The 18,098-nt window shown below is 34.2% G+C and overlaps 1 pseudogene; it reads left to right on the top strand.

The window, feature by feature from the left end:
- The first annotated feature begins 1,394 nt into the window (after nt 1-1,394).
- On the top strand, nt 1,395-16,726 carry LOC127557023 (40S ribosomal protein S6-like; annotated as a pseudogene).
- The last annotated feature ends 1,372 nt before the right edge of the window (nt 16,727-18,098 follow it).

Genomic DNA, 18,098 nt, shown 5'->3' with positions numbered 1-18,098 from the left:
CAAGGAGAGAGATTAAGGATGAGATTTGAGAATTATGTGCACGGAGATGAGAACTGAACCTATGCGAGCTGGTAAATCACCAAGCAAAATAGAATAAAAAGAGAAGAAAATAGAGCCCAAGTTAGAATGTTGGGAAAGAGTTACTGGATGGCACCTGGATGAAAATTCAGCAAAGAAGCTTGAGAAGCAGGGCAAAGAATTAAAAATTTAAGGAATGCCCATCAATTGAGGAGTGGCTGAATAAATTGAGGTATGTGATTATGATGGAATGTTATTGTTCTATGAGAAATGATGAGCAGAATGCTCTTAGTAAAATATGAAAAGTCTTCTATGAACTCAAGCAGAGTGAAATGTACAAAGTAATAGCAATGTTATGGGATGATCATCTGTGAATGAATTTTCTATTCTCAACAATACAATGATCCATGACTATTCTGATGTACTTAATGATGAAAAATGCTATTTGTATCTAGAAAAAACAACTGATTATATCTGAATGCAAATTGAAGCATACTCTTCTTTTAACTTTATTTTTCTTGAGGGTTTTTTTATGGGGAGGGGATTTATGTTTTCTTTCACATGACTTTTATGGAAATGTTTTGTGTAATTTCCCATGTGCCTTTTTAAAGGGATGAGGATGGGGAGGAAGGGAGAGAATCTGGAACTCAAAATGTTAAAAACAAATGTAAAACATTATTTTACATGTAACTGGGGAAAATTAAAAATATTAAATATAAAAAAGAAGCCTGAGAAGGAGTGTTCAGACATGTAAGAGAAGAACCAGAATAGCAAAGTATCATGAAGGTCTAGAGAGAAGAGAGTATCAGGAAAAAAAGATGATCAGTGTCACCAAAGGTCAAGAAGGATGAGGATTGAGAAAAGGCCATTTGTGGAATAAAAACTCACTATTTGACAAAAACTGCTGGGAAAAATTGGAAATTAGTATGGCAGAAACTAGACATTGACCCAACCTAACACTCTATACTAAAATAAGGTCAAAATGATTTAGACATGTGGCCAAAGAAGAACTAGAAATCATTATTAAACAAAAAATAGATAATTTTGGTTATATTAAATTTAAAAGGTTTTGTACAAACAAAACTAATGCAGACAAGATTTGAAGGGAAGCAATAAACTGGGAAATATGTTTTACATTCAAAAGTTCTAATAAAGGCTTCATTTCTTAAATATAGAGAGAATTGACTTAAATTTACAAGAATTCAAGCCATTCTCCAATTGATAAATGGTCAAAGGATATGAACAAACAATTTTCAGATAAAGAAATCAAAACTATTTCTAGTCATGAATAAAGGTGCTCTAAGTTACTATTGATCAGAGAAATGCAAATTAAGACAACTCTGAGGTACCACCACATACTTCTCAGATTGGCTAAAATGACAGGAAACTTCAGTGAGGATGTTGGAGGGGATGTAGGAAAATTGGGACACTATACATTGTTGGTGGAATTATGAAGTGATCCAACCATTCTGGAGAGCAATTTGGAGCAATGCTCAAAAAGTTATCAAACTGTGTATATTTGACACAGAAGTGTTTCTACTGGGATTATATCCCAAATAAATCTTGAAGGAGGGAAAGGGTACATGTACAAAAATGTTTGCGGCAGCCCTTTTTGTAGTGGTAAGAAATTGGAGACTGAATGGATGCCTATCAAATGGAGAATGGCTGAATAAATTATGGCATATGAATGTCATGGAATATTATTGTTCTGTAAGAAATGACCAGTAGGATGACTTCAGAGAAGCCTGGAGAGATTTACATGAACTGATGCTAAGTGAAATGAGCAGAACCAGAAGATCATTGTACACAGCAACATCAATAATATACTATCAATAATTTACATCAATTCTGATGGACGTGGCTCTCTTTAACAGTGAGATAATTAACAATGAAGAGAGCCATCTACACCCAGAGAGAGGACTATGGGAACTGAGTGTGGATCACAACATAGCATTTTCACTCTTTTTGTTGTTATTTGCTAGTATTTTATTTTTTTTCTCATTTTTTCCTTTTTGATTTGACTTTTCTTGTGCAGCAAGATAATTGTATAAATATGTATACATATATTGGATTTAACATATTTTTTAACCATGTTTAACATATATTAGATTAACTGCCATCTGGGGAGGGTATGAGGAGAAAGGAGGAAGGGGATTGGAACACAAGGTTTTATATGGGTTAATGTCGAAAAATTATCCATACATATCTTTTGAAAATTAAAAAGCTTTAATTAAAAAGAGAGAGACAAGGCTATTTGATTTGGTAATTCAATAATTTTGAAGAGAGCAGTTTCAGACAAATAATAGAATCAGAAGCCAGAGAACAGAGAATTTGGGAAGAATGAAAAAAGAGAAAGTAGAGAGACCAATAATAGAAGATCATCTCAAAAAAGTAACTAGGAAGGGAGGGGAGATATAGGATGTTAACTGGGAGAGATCACAGGATCAATGAGGATTTTTTTTAAGGAAGGAGAAGACATGTTTAAGCAACAAATAAGGAGCCATTAGATAGATTGGAGAGAAATATCAACATTTGAACTCAGTCTTCCTGACTCCAGATCATGTCCTTTAATTGCTGTGCTATCTAGCTACTAGATAGTGTTACTTAATAGTGTCAAGTACTTAATATATATTTGCTGAATGCTTGTCAAATGAAACCCTAGTCAGCTTTGTTAATCCCAGCTGGATACCAGATAACATAAGGCAATAATATTGGGCAAGAATACACAGCATTATTCCTCTTTCCTTTACTCATGAGCCATCCCTTTTTGATTGTAACCAGCTTTAACTTCCCAGGTGTTGGCTTAATCAGCAATTAACATATTTGCCACTTTGGCATAAAGAAATCTTTATGGCAGCTGGTCCATAGTTACTTATTCTCCTTCTCTGTTAGCATAACAGTTGTGCCTTTTTTCATATTTAATCTTTTGTCCCATTTAGCACTCAGCCAAATTTAATTCTCTTCATGTTAATCTTAGTATTATTTTTTTCCAATGTGCAGCTTCCATCTAACCTGGCATGTGTTACTTATCTCTTTGGGATGCTTCAAAGTCCTCCAAGATGTTTTTGAGATTATAAACCAATTATACAATGCCTCTTGTCATGAATTCTTCAACTTTACAACTGAAACTGACTTTAAAGGATCTCTATATCATTTTTCTCATTTTATAAAGGAGAAAATTGAGTCCCACAGAAGCTTACTGATTTGTCCAAAGAGTCCAAATCCAGGACTGGGTAACTGCTATTAATATTATTCACATTGAAAGTACCCTTTGTGGCCAGTGAGACTAATGGCTATTGCTTTAACTCAATAAAATGGAATTTAGGGATTATCCAATCTAACACTATGATTTTATCAGATGGGAAAACTGAGGTCTTCAAAAATAAATTGACTTGAGCAAAGTCACATAACTCCTTAGTGACAGAATCAAAACTAAAATCAAGTCCTGTGATTTATATATTAGTATTCTCATGAATAATAGAAAATTATTATATAGTAATTAGCTCTGGAATCAGAATATCTGGGTTCAAAGCCATCTATGATGCTTATAACCTGGATGATCTGATTTAAATCATTTAATAATCACAAAGTATATCTTAAGTTCTAAATTTCAGATCTTAACTGGAACCTTCCTCTGATGTTAGAAAAAAAAATCATGTGTGAATTTGCCCCAAAGGGCTAGACTAATGGTGCTCATAATTTCCAAATCACTATCTTTTGCCAAGAAATCATTCCATTATATTGTGGGAAGGAAATGAAAAGTGAAGAGAAAGAAGCATACCTAGCCAAGAGACATGAAGATTAGAGTGATGCAGTGCATAGAGTACTAGGTCTGGAGAGAGGAAGACTTAGTTCAAATATGGCTTTAGACACTTATTAGCAATGTGACCATGGACCAAGTCATTTAAACTGGTCTGCCTGTCTTTCCTTAACTATAAAATGGGATAATAATAGCACCTACCTCCCACAGTTGTGAAGATCAACTGAGATATTTGTAAAGCACTTAACCTAGTGGCTGGAGAGTACTAGAAGACATGTATGTTAGCTATTATGATTATCATTATTATTATTACAAGGAAATCCAGTGTGGCTGGGATGGGTTCCAGGGAGCTTTCAAGTACCCAAGAAGCTCTTTGTTTAGAGTTTTCTATGAGTGGTCTCATTTCCAGCTGATTTTTCCACCATAGTTTGATAATGAACACCAGCTGACTATCAAAATGACATTTTTTTTCTCATAGCATTTACTTTTATCCTAGCATCTAAATAAATGATTACAAAAATCCAAATGAGCAAAGTCAGGGCTAGTGATTTGTGGAAGGTATCATAATTCTAGCTTTCTTTAGCTCATTACTCTTTTAGATCACATTAAAGCCAAGGAGCATTGGAAACTTGACCCGCTGATATCTAGGAAACTTCTTTCAACTGAAACACCACCAACAAGGGACATTTTGAAACATTTGGCATAATAATTTTTTTTTTTACTAAGGTACTAAAGCAATTCTTACTTTGATAGTGACATCTGCAACCACACTACAGCTCTATTCCTAAACCAAAGTCATTCTTTCCTGATGTATTCAGACTACTTGAGTAACAGCAGACTCATTTCAAGCAGATTCCATTTATGCTCAAGAGGGTCTCTTCTGAACAGTTTACCAGAATACAAACTGACTGCTATTTCTTCTCGTAACAACTGAGAAGAATTTTTTGATTGGTCTCCACTTACCAATTGTTTGACTATCTGTCAGCATGTTCAGGAAACAAAATTGGTTTGGCAAATGCATTTGTGCCTTAATGTGATTTCATCCATGACAAAGAGATTGAAGCCAATGGATTAGAAATGTAAGTCATATGATTTTACTTCCACTATATGGCACGGCACACAAAAAGTACAGCAACAGTTTGATTTCAAGTAAGAAATTGAAAATGAAAACTGACAAAGAACAAAGTATCAAGATTTTATTATTCTTAATCAGGCAAGCAAATAACTTAACTTGCCCACTTTAAGTCATGCCTATATGACACAAAGAGACATAGACCGATGGTAAAGATCTGATTGTTTTAATTACACACCCATTCTGGATAATGCTGGTTCCAAATGGAATAGAGCAGATGCTTAAAGAAATGTATCTAAATTATCTAAGTCCATGGGTTTAAATTAGGAACAATTCTCACAAATAAGAGATGATGGAGGTTCAAAGAATTTTACTGAGACTTACAAACCTAAAAAGATTATAAAACTATAAATGTATAACATTAAAAGTATAAAGCAGATTACAAAAACCAGGAAATTGTTAAAAGGGATGGAAGGAATACCTAGAAAGACTAGTTGATTGCAGGATTCCCAAATTAAAATACATATTAAAATCTTATGTGTGCAATAAGAAATCATATAAAGCAAATGACTGGTGCAAAAAGGGGACCATTCGTGTTAAAAGTTTGTTTTTTAAGATGCAAAAAATTTAGTTTATTATATTTTAAAACAATTATTTTACTTTGTTCCAGTTAATGTACATACATCATTTCCCTGAACTTCCTGAAGTTTCCTCATCTGTAAAATGAAGGGAGTATACTTGATGCCCTTTGAAGTTGTTTCCAGCTGTGAGTCTATGATGCAAAACATAGTTTCCTGTCCTCAGGAAAAGTGAGGGACTGTGGATATGGAATTTTACAAATGACTTCAGATGTGTTCTCTTTGTTGCTAAATTGCTTTACTAAATTCTTTAACTTGTTAAAATGAAAGGTTCAATGTTAGTGTGTTAAGTACTTGACTTGGGAAATTATCATGATATTAAAAAGGGGGGGGGGGCATCAATACAATTTACAAGGACCAAATTAAATGACCTGAGCTGAGTGGAAAACCAGCCTCAGGAGTAGATATTCCAAAGAGGAGACTGGCATGAAATCTGGAGTTAAGATGCAGAATGTTCTGGGATCTGAAATGACTCAAATTTCTAAAATTGTAACCTTCTATGGTGACAATTTATATTTCCTGATCCCTTAGTCCTGATGTGTTAGTGTGATCACAGGACAAGTCAGGAAAAGTCATCTATTGAGACACACATCTCTATGCAACTCACCTCAAATGATCCAATGTTCCAGAAACTTCAACTCCCTCAGTACAACTGGCATCCCTCTAATTTATTGAAAAGGAGGTGTGGGCATTGGAGAAAAATGTGTGCCAGTCTGTTTATAGGTCAGGGCTAAAATGGCATCTAAGTAGATACTACAGTTTGGCCAGTCTTGAAAGCTAGAGTTAGTGAAACCCTGGGAAACCAAGAGAGAATAAACATTAAACACCCTATATAGGATCAAACAAGATTCAAACAATCCTTGGCTGGTCTAGAATGTCATAGTTCACTCTTCCTTTGCAAATCCAGATGAGGTTGTTGGCTTCCTTTCAAGTTCAATTTAGTAAAAAGGAAGGGCTGGTGGAGATGGGTCTAGGGAGTCAGAGATCAGTAGCAGAAGGTATTTTTCCTCAGTTGAGATAATAACAAGGGTTTTTCATTGCCTCATTCTTCTTTAGAAAAAGATCCGTTTCTGGGCTAGTGAACTGGAAAGTAGATAAGCCAATTTTGGGGGGTGGTTCTTTCCTAAGAATTACTTGCAACCTCTTTCTTTAGAACAAAGCTTCTTAAACTGTGGGTCATGATCACATAAATGAATGTGGAAGTCACAAAATTATGAGTTATTATCAGTAAATGTTTGATTTGCATACTGATTTTATATACTTATAATCATATAAAATTTTCTAGGGTGAAAAGGGATCCCAAGTAGAAAACATTTAAGATGTTCTGCTCTAGACAATAGATTTAATTAACCCAACTGATTTAAATCAATAGCTACTAGTGAGTCCTTCCCATCTCAGACATGCATTTGTTGGTGTAGGTGTTAGTTACCAATCAATTTAACAGTTGTTCATCTCCCAATGCCCCAGGACAAGGCTCTGATGTATTTGTTAATATTATTAGAGACATTACAGGGATTTGATGTCCTTTTCTCCTCCTTTCAAAGACTGGTGCAATTCCAAGTCAACCCTAAAACTGTGGGTCTGGATTAGAGTGCAACCTATGTGATATGATTTTTGGAGATCAGGTTCCATTTAGTATCTCCCTCAGAAATGAGCTCTGCTTTCTACAGATTCTATTATCCAATGAACTTGCTTGGCCCATATTTAAGAACCTACAAGACATTTAAACAAGATTCATAGTTTCAAAAACCCAAGTCCTTCTCATGTAATGAAGGAGAGTTTTCCCACATATTCCTGAATAGTTTACTAGACCATCAGCTCTTTTAGTTGCCTCAGTTCAATTTATTTGGATTTCTGGGAGATAAATGATTGACTACCTACCTCCTGAGTTCTTGTGTACCCAATTGGAAATGTCATACAGACTATTTGTGATAATCCTAAAAGCCGGCATAGGAAGGAAAATGTAAGAAGGATGCAGGCAGAAACAACCCATTTCCTTGACCCCCAGTAGACATTTCTGGGAATATTTCCATGAATCTCAAACAAGAAAGGATGGTGAGAAGGGGAAGAGAATTGGAATCTTGGTGCCTGATGACTCCAGAAGATTGTAATATGTCATGAATATTATAGTTTTTCCTAGCATAGGAGGATTATTTACTTCATTGCACATCTATGTTTTCTCCAGAGTGGATGGATATTCCAGTAATCTTACCCTAACTACTCTCAGGAATTCTTTATACCAGCAGTGACCTAGAACTAAAACTAATATTAAACCAGTCTTTGACGTGGAAAAACTCAAAAAACCCTTCTACAGAGCTTTCCCAAAACTTTGATTGATTTCTTTGAGAGGAGTTCCAATATACTAAAAATATTTCAGCTATAATTACTCTATCATTCAGCTGACCATGTGCCAAAGCCCAATTTAAATTACTCTGAAAAAAGTGTACATTTAGGGAAAGGGACTTTCTCTGCTCTTTAAAATTTAATTGGCATATCTGTTTCTGGAATTGTTGACTGGCTTATTTTTTTCTTTGATTTCCTTAAAAACTCATTCAAAAGTGTGAAAAAGGGACCTGTTACTTTGTCCTGACATCATATTTCAGGATAAGGTATGTATTGTTACTGAAATTTAAGCTTTATTCAGACCTGGCCATATCTCAAAAAAAAAAAATTCCTGGTATTTAATCTTTCTGTGTGTACTTGAACCGTGTGTACTTGGATCCCTTTTGTGGCCTGGAGGCTTTTGGGAGATTGAAAATGTGATTCAAATTTATTGCTATTGTCTTTGTCTATTAATCTACATTGTCATTCAGGATACTTTATTGTGGAGTAATGCACAGAATCAATTGCAAACTGATAGTTTAGTGTGACTAGGAGATATTTATTATTGTTATTTGATGATGCACAAACCATTTGCAAGAGAATTAATGGAGACCCTGGCAAGCTTCTCTCTAAAGATTTTATCTTTTAAAGGGCACATAAAGCTTCAGATTTGCTTAGTGTTCCATGAGTACCCATGAGTATGTGTAGACTAATGTGAGATGGATGTCTTGGGTTTCTTTCAATTCAGAGTCCTAGAAGCTAAATCTTACATATTCTGTATGTGCCTGAGTGCATATATCGATTTAAACAACATAATGCCCAACTGCTTGATGCTATGGTGTAAAAGAAATGAAAAGAAAGATTTAAAAAAGAATAGAGATTATATAGGCCTGGTACAAAAAAAAAAAAAGAACTGGATTTGAAGTCATTAGACTTGGGTCTGAATGAAGATTACATTTCTTAATATCTGTGTGACCTTAGGCAGTCTCTACAAGTCTGTTTCCTGATCTGTAAAAATGAAAATAATCTTTAAAATAGAGCATGTTTGTTATTAATTAAGAAGGGCCCTCCTCTCCTATAGCACAACTACTAGTGCTCTTTTCTATTTTATAACTGGATTACTCTAAGGATAAAAGAAGATAACATAAGTAGATGCTTGGAGCTCTTTATAAATGCTACCTATTATTTCTGATTAAATGATTTTTTAGATCCTTGCAAAAACAGTAGAGCATAAGCAGCAAACCATTCCATTCCCCTCTAAACAACTCTAAAATAACTCCTCACATCAAATTTTTAAGCAGCATAACTAACAAAAGGGTGGGATGTTTTTCTAATATGATACAACAAGGTCATTGACAAGCAAGGTCTGTGACATTGAAATGTGGGGGGGAGCTGTCCAGATTACATAACTGGTCATAAGGAAAGTATAAGTACTTTTGCTGCACTGAGTAAAACTGGTGCTAATTGCAAACTCTATGCTCATAAGCATTTCTGGTTGTAGTTCCAGGATGGAGAGGAATGTTTGGGATCAGTCACAAGGAAGCAGGGACTAAGGTTACATTTCCAAGGCAGAGAGGAACACTAGCACTTGTGTTTATAAGGAAAGAAGGGTCTTTCCTGGGTAAAGACCAGAGTTCAGAACAGGAGGACAATGACCATAGATCTTCTGGAGTCATGCCACCTTTGAAGCACAGAAAACTTGCAGACCCCAGAACTAGCTCTGAAAACAGTAAAATTAAAAAGTCTAAAACTTGGGATAGTGCCTCCCCAATTCTCAGGGGGGCAAAGTCCAATTTAAACATGAAGTTCAAAGTCAAGAAATAAGCTGGAAAAGTGAGCAAACAGCAAAATTATAATAGCAACAACTTCACCATAAAAAGTTACTACAGTAGCAAGGAAGACTGACACATAAAGTTAAATGAGAATATGAAAATATCTACAACCAAATCCTCAAAAAAAATGCTAATTGGACTCAAGCCCAATAGGGATTCTATGAAGCATTTTTAAAGAAAGAGATAAAAATTGGAAAAAGAAATTAGAGTAATGCAAGAAAATCACTAAAAGAAAATTAATGGCTTGGGAATTCCATAAATTCCATAAAATGGAAGAAGAATGGAATGGCTTAGAAACTACTCTCCAACAATATGTTATTTAAAAGAGACAAACATGAAACTGAAAACCATACACAATTTTTATAAAGGTCTGGAGAAGAATCTATTTTCCTTCAGCTGAAATAAAAAAAGCAGGGGTAGTAAATATGATCTTAGACAAAGCAAAGAAAAAAATAGGTCTTTATCTCAAAAATATAGGGAATTGGGTCAAATTTATAAAGATAAGATCTATTCTCCTACTGAAAAAAAAAAGTTAAATTTATGAATAGGCAGCTTTTAGAAAACGTCAAAATTATAGTAACATAATAATTCCACTTTGATTAGAGAAATGCAATTAAAACACCTTATCAAAAGTGACAAACTTTGGAGGGGGTCAGAGAAAATAGGTATACTGATAAACTGTCAGTGGAATTATGAGCTAAATCATTCTGGAGAACAATTTGGACCTAAATTCAAAAGGCTATAAAACTGCCTATATTCTTTGATCCAGCAATAGCACTACCAGGTCTGTACCCCAAAGAGATAAAAAAAAGTATTTATATCTACAAAATATTTATAACAACTCTTTTTGTGGTAGAAAATAGTTGGAAATTGAGGAGATACCCATTAATTGGGAAATGAGCAAACACGTTGTGACAAATGATTGTGATTGAGCACTATTGTGTTATGAGAAATGACAAGGAGGTGGTTTCAGAAAAATATAGCAAGATTATATGAACTGATACAAAATGAAGTGAGAAGAACAAGGAAATCATTGTGTATAGTAAGAACAGTGTTGTAATAATGATTGATTGTAAAAGAACTGGCTATTCTGATTGATACAGTAATCCAAAACAATTCAAAAGGTCTCATTATGAAAAAATGTTATCCATCTCCAAAGAGAGACTTGAACTCTGAGTACAAATTAAAGTTTGTTTGTTTGGGTTTTTTTGGCTTTTAATTTTGTTGTTTCTTTGTGATATGGCTAATAAAGAAATGTTTTACAAGATTTCACATGTATAAATGATATTACTTTGCTTACCTTCCTAATGGGTGAGGGAAAGTTGGGAGAGAAAGAGAATTTGAAACTTAGAAAAGAATGTTGCAAACAAAAAATAATAAATTATTTTGAAAAATAAAGACATTTCAAAAATTTTGGAAGTCAAGTTTAAATCAATATTAATAAAGTCGCTTTCTTCATCTTCCTGAACCTAACCCTGAATATTGACAGTAGATTTTTCAGAGACGTGCTGTACAAGGTCAGCCTGTCACACTTGTGGATATTTATGGAAATTTGTTCTCCTGGAACATAATTCACTTGGTTTTGTCAAGCACATTGGATTGTGAATTCTCTCTTTTACCCCAGAAATGTATTATTTAATAGGTTGTTTATTATTACCATGCATAAAAAGCAAGAAATTTTGCCTATCTAAAATTATCAAGGAATGCAACAACCTGAAAAACTAAGTTTCCAAGAATGCTGTAGATTTGCTTCTTTAAATGCACTATTTTTTTTCCTTTTGTTTTAATTTTTTTGGATTAAATCATTTTCAAAAGTACCATCTTGATCTCTTCAATAGAAAATATCAGACGATGATTTTTGACTTTCCTATCATATTATACAGTGCAGTGATATTCTTTGAGACTATTTATCTTTACACCTCTTACCAAAAGGTCCCAAGATATTGTGCTTCTTAAGTTTTTATGCCTCTCTTATAGCATTTCTCTTTTTAAAAAAATTAGTATGAGACAATTGAGGTTAAGTGACTTGTATGGGGTTACACAGCTATGAAATGTTAAGTGTCTAAGTTGGATTTGAACTCCGTCATATATATAGGACTATATATAGAACTATATATAAGTAATCCTGACTTCAGGGCTGGTGCTCTATTTACTGTGCCATCTACCTATTCCCTCTCATAGTGTTTTAAGACAGGAACAGACCTTAGCAGTTATCTAGCTTCTTCAACTTTTTCCACTTTGACCCCTTTTTGCCTGAATTTTTTTTACATGATCCCAGGTATATAGGTATATAAAATAGATACACAAATCAAATATTTACTGATAATAAATCACAATTTCACAACCCTCACATTCACAATTGTGAGACCCCATGTGGGGCTGCAAACCACAGTTTAAGAAGTTGGGATCTAGATTAATCTACATATGAAGACGAATCCTCTCTATATCCAACAAGTAGTTAGTCAAACAAACCCTGCTTGAAAACATACAATGGTGTGGAGGGAGTTGGGGGATTGGAAGGAGGAATGACTCATTATATGCCCAAATAGCCAATCTCACTTTTGATTTATATTTATAGTTGTTAGGAAGTTTCCTTACCTTCAGTCTGATCTCGCCTCCTTGAAGCTTCCACCTACCCAGTCCTGGTTTTTGCCTTTCAGAACCAAGCAGGAAAAATATTTGTGTCCTCCCTTGCCGTCCAGTTGTTAACTGCTTCTGCTTTGAAGACAACACAATGAGATAAAAAGAACCTTGGATTAAAGAGAAGAGAGTCTTGTGTTTAGAACCTGCCTTTGATAGTTATTAATTGTGTGGATACAGGTCAATTACTTAATTTTCTATGCCTCAGCTATAAAACAAAGACAATAGGATCTGTAACATCTGCTTCACAGAAATGCTCTGTGGAATAAATCAGATGAGATGTTCTTTGTGAATATTAAAAGTGTTGTAGAAAATCAACTATATTACTCATTTCTGTCAATGTGTCAGGACTACATCAATCTCTCACTGTCTAATTTACTTTTTCTAATTTGCTATGGAATTAGAAACTAAATAGCAAGTATGTTAGAACAATATTAAAAAAGTGAGACAATAGTTTCTGAGTGAGGACATAGAAAATGATTATAAAAGTATGTTAGAATTGTATAAAGTACATACAATAAACATCCATAGAATAAGAATAAGAGCTCTCTTGAGAGTAATGTGAATAGATTGTAACACCTATTTTAGTTGCTACCCAGGGGCTACTTTTGCTTATTTCCTGTTTCTAAACTGTTAAAAATAGGTAGTTTCCAAATAACAGAGTTCCAGGTAGATGGCACATTACTACAACAAACTGAAGACATGTGAGCTATGAGTTATATATGTACTTCAATTGGGGAGTAGTAGACCACTGGGATATTCTGAAAAGCAGCGGAGGATGATTTCACTTGTATTTACAAATTAATACTTGGGTTTCTCAACTTTACAGACTAGAGCTTTGGATAACAAAAGTCTGGGGAAACAGCCCCTTAATTTATATCTCCATCTCAATGCACTACCAACAGTCTCAGAGAACTTGATATGCCACAAGTTGAACTCATTATCTTCTCCATAAAACTTGATCCTTTTTTTTTGACTCCCCCTAGTTTTGTTATTAGTACTATTATTTTTTTGTTATCTGGACACTAAAGCTTATAATCTTCTCTATTCCTCACTCTGCATCCAATTAGTTGCCAAATTGACTCTATTTTCATATTTTTTTTCTATTTACCTCCTCTGTCACCACCCAATCCATATATTCATCACTTTTTGTATTGACAATTACAATAGTCTTCTAACTTTTATCTCTGCTTCTTGCTTCTCCCATTTCCAACCCAACCTTCAAAAGAAAGAAATCTTCTGAAGGCAGAAGCTTAATCACATCATTTTCCTTAAGAATTAAAAGATAAAATACACAAATATTTTGTTAAGACTCTCCAGAATCTTCTAATTTTTGTCATGACATTCCCTTTCAAACAATATTCTCTAACCAAATTTGATTGTTTGTTCTTCCCAATCTCTAGCACCTTGTTCAGTGACTAACACAAAATAACTTAAGAAACGTCTATCCTAAAAAAAAAAAAAAGAAATGTCTATCCTACTGAAATTGAATTAAATTGAACAATGCTTCCAGCTTCCTAGCCTGAAATTCAAATGACCTACTCAAGGGTTATTTTCAGAAGCTACACAGAAATAACAGCTGCCATTTATATAACACTTGGGAATATAGGGATGGAGATTTGCAAAGGGCTTTACATACATTATCTCATTTGAACCTTGTAAAAATCCTTTGCAGTAATTGCTATTATTATCATCTTCATTTTACAGATGAGGAAACTAAAACTCAGAGAGATTAAATCATTTTCCCATAGTCACATAAATAAAAATTTTGGAGGTAGAATTCAAACTTTGCTCTCTTCCAAGTCCAAGTTCCAGGATTATTCTACTATATGTGCTGCCTTTCTTAAAACTATCAAAGCTCTTATTCACTACACAAAGAATACACTAGAACAATTTCATAGTGCCCTACCTGCTACTTGAAAGTTGCTAAAACTTTGAGGTAGAGCCAGATCATTAAGAATTCAGTGTGATTGAATTGATGCTAAGTGAAATGAGCAGAACTAAGGACATAGTACTTGTGCACAGTAACAAGAAGAGTATGTGATGATGGATTGTGATGGACTTAATATTTCAACAATAAAGTGATTCAAGGCAATTCCAATATATTTGTGATAGAGAGAGCCATCCACATCAGAAGAAAGTACTATAGAGACTGAATGTGGATCAAAGGTGGTTTTTTTTTTTTTTTTTGGCTGTTTTTGTTTGATTGGTTTTTTTTCCTTCTTGTGCTTTTTTCCCTTTTGATCTGACTTTTTTTTTGCACAGAATGACAAATAAGAAAATGCATTTAGAAGAAATGCACATGTTTAACCTATATCAGATCGCTTGCTGTCTTGGGGAGAGAGTAGGGGAAGGAGAAGGAGAAAAAAAAAATGGAACACAAGGTTTTACAAAAGTGAATGTTGAAAACTATCTTTGCATGTGTTTGGAAAAATAAAATGCTATCAAAATAAGAAGAATTCAATGTGACACAGCCAATTATCAACATACTACAGTCATATAGTCAAATCTGTATGTACATTGTTACTTTTCACATTTTCTAATTCTCATAATTACTTTCAAATCAGTATCATCAAAATTCAAAAGAATTGAAAATGCAACTAGGTATATTTGATTATCAAATGGGTTTGGAGTCTAATTAATTCCCTTCAACAGGACAAACCACAGCCATTCACAAGTGTCTATCTTGTGCAAGCATTGTTGATATTTGTCTACCAGTTCCCCATATTCAACATAGTTGCTTGGTGCCTTTCTCTGTGTCTCTTGATATGGAGAGGATACTTAACAGAGCACAGTTTGTCCACTGATCATCCCTCACTCTCTTTACATGACCAGCTCATGTTCTTTTATTCATTTAGTCTGTTGACATACTTTAATTTCCTTCTCCTTTGTAATTCCTGTTTTTAATGTGTTTCACCCTATACCCACCCACCATACAACCTTCAGTCAACTCTGAGCAATACTCATTTTCCATTTTTTTGGAAAATTGTAATGTTCTATATCTCACACCCATACAAAATTACCAGAAGAATATTAGTATTAGATTTTTGTTTCAGCAAAAAGTGTTTGAACCATTAAAGGGACTTTTGAAATAAGAATAAATAAGTTATTAATGCCTGTCAAAGTGACAGACAAATTTGATACAATAACATTAATATTGTTTATAATAATATCATACAGAAGTTTCATCAATGTAAACACTTCCTAATGAGAAAACCTAAGAATTCCATTTAAGGAGGGTACTCAGAACAGTTCACTTCATCATTTCCCACCCAGCTGCAGGACTTCATCATGCCCTTATATGAAGAATCCTCTCTCCTTTCCCTTCATTTTCCATTTCCTTTTATATGTGGTCTTCCTTCAATAGATTGTGAGTTTCATGAAACTAGGGTCTGTCATTTGTCTTTCTTTATATCCTAATGCTTAGTACCATGCCTGATACATAGTAGATGCTTAAATAATTATTGACAGGCTAACTGACTAAAAATGCCTCAATTCTTAAATATTTCATAATTTTTCAAATTTAAAAAAGAGTACATTCAAGAGCAAAACTGGTATATGGTAATAATAGCTTATATTTATATAGAGTTTATTATGTGCCAAGCATTAGTAAAATCTTAGAAAGAAGAATGGCAGAGATTGTGAGCTTAAAAATTTCCTTATTGTTCTTTCCCATGGCAGATCTGGAGCAGGTGGCCATGCAAAAATGAAACTCAACATTCTTTCCCAGTCACTGGCTATCAGAAACTCAACAAAGTCAATGATAGGAGAAAGCTACAGACTTTTTATGAGAAATGAATGGTCACCGAAATTTCTGCTGATACTCTGGATGAAGAATGAAAGGGTTATGTGGACTGTGTCAGTGGTGGGAATAACAAATAAAGCTTCTCCACAAATCAAAGGTGTTTTGGCTCACAGACCTGTTCTATTGTTGCTCAGTAAGGACCATTCTTCCTATTGTCCTAGAAGAAAACATAAATCTGTTAGGGGCTATATTGTGGATGCCAATCTAAATGTCCTCAATTTGGTTAATTGTGAAGAAAAGTGAGAAAGATATTCCAGGACTGACTAATGCAACTGTACCTCATCACTTGGGGCCCAAAAGAGCTAGCAAAATACACAAACTTTTCAACTTGTCCACAGAAGATGAAGTCTGGCAGTATGTTGGGAGGAAACACCTCAACGAAAGAGGTAAGAAACTCAGGAGCAAGGTTCCTAAAACTTGGTGTCTGATGACTACCCGTGTTTTGCAGCACAAGATGGATGTATTGCTTTGAAGAAGCAACATACCCAGAAGAACAAGGAACAAACAGCTGAATACACCAAGCTTTTGGCCAAAAGAATGAAGGAGGCCAAAGAAAAATAACAGGAATAGATCATTAAGAGACACTGATTTTCTTCCCTGAGAGCTTCCACTTAGAAATCTGAGTCCAGTCAAAAATAAAATTTTTGAAAATGTGTTAGAAATAAATAACTTTTGTCAAGTGGGGAAAAAAAATCCTTATTAAAGAAAGCTTCAGCAGAATGCAGAAGTTTAAAGATGGTTTGACAAAAAACTGAAATGCAAAGTGTCATTTTAAGAGCATTAAAAGTTGAAACTGGAAGAAAGACAATGAAAAGACTAGATGGAAAAGATTGGGTTTTTTGGTAGCAAACAACTTCACAGTCTTAGATATCCTTGAAGAAGAGCTAGAAATAATATCAAAGAGAACATATTGGAGAAAGCAGCAGGTTTAGACCAAACTATATAAAGAAGAGGTTCACAAGGGAGGTAAAACAGTTGTTTTGGTTTGAGGAATACAAAATAATTAAAGCAGGGAAAAATATAAAAGCATACAAAAATATCAGCTCTTTTTACCACACATGCAAAAAAGTGGCAGAAAACAATGGATTGCCTGTATGTCTATGTAGGATCATAGATTTAGGGCTGGAAATGACCTTAAAGATCATTAAGTTCAACTACCTTTTTTACAGTTAGGGAAACTGAGGCTCAAAGAGGTTACATGACTTGTTTGTTATCACATAGCCACTGAGTGAGAGGGCTAAACTAGATAATCTCTGAGGTAACTGCCAAGTCTAAACCTCTGATCTTTTACAATTTTTACTTATCCTTAATTCCAGTTTTTTAAAAATTTAAATTTATCTTTGAGCCTGTCCATTTTTCTTACTGTGTATCTCTGTCTCTGTTTCTGTCTCTCTGAGTGTCTCTCCTCTCTCTGTCTCTGTCTCTGTTTTTCTCTCTTTTTCATTACAACATTAAAGGGAAGAATGAGGAAGAACTAAAATACTGACTTGTTCACATTGCAATATGGTAAAAGGGAATATGAACAGAATTGGAAGTCTCAGGAGACAGAGCAACTTTGTTAAAAATCACTTTATTTCTAGAGGCCTCATTTTCATGAGCTATAAAATGAAGGGAATGAATTAGATGATCTTTATGGTTCCTTCCAGCTCTATGATCCCATTAGTTGAGAGTTTAGTTAGTAAGTTACTTTGAATACTCTTCCATTGGGTTTTCTCTTAAATCCAAATATTCTCTAAGAAAACTGTGTTCTGTATGGAGGAAAGTGGGAAAATAATACTGTCTTTTTTTTTTTTTTTTTTTTGCTGAGGCAATTGGAGTTAAATGACTTGTCCAGGGTCACGCAGCTACGAAGTGTTAAGTATCTGAAGCTGGATTTGAACTCAGGTCCTCCTGACTTCAGAGCTGGTGCTCTATCCATTGTGCCATCTAGCTGCCCCTGACTTAATTCTTAATCATAGTTTTTCAAGAATGTATTAACCCAATAATTTTCTCTTTTATTTGAAAGTCCTAG

Source organism: Antechinus flavipes, chromosome 3, assembly GCF_016432865.1.
Source record: "Antechinus flavipes isolate AdamAnt ecotype Samford, QLD, Australia chromosome 3, AdamAnt_v2, whole genome shotgun sequence".
Classification (NCBI taxonomy): Eukaryota; Metazoa; Chordata; class Mammalia; order Dasyuromorphia; family Dasyuridae; genus Antechinus; species Antechinus flavipes.
The sequence above is the reverse complement of the archived record's forward strand: the minus strand, read 5'-3'. Positions and strand labels throughout refer to the sequence as shown.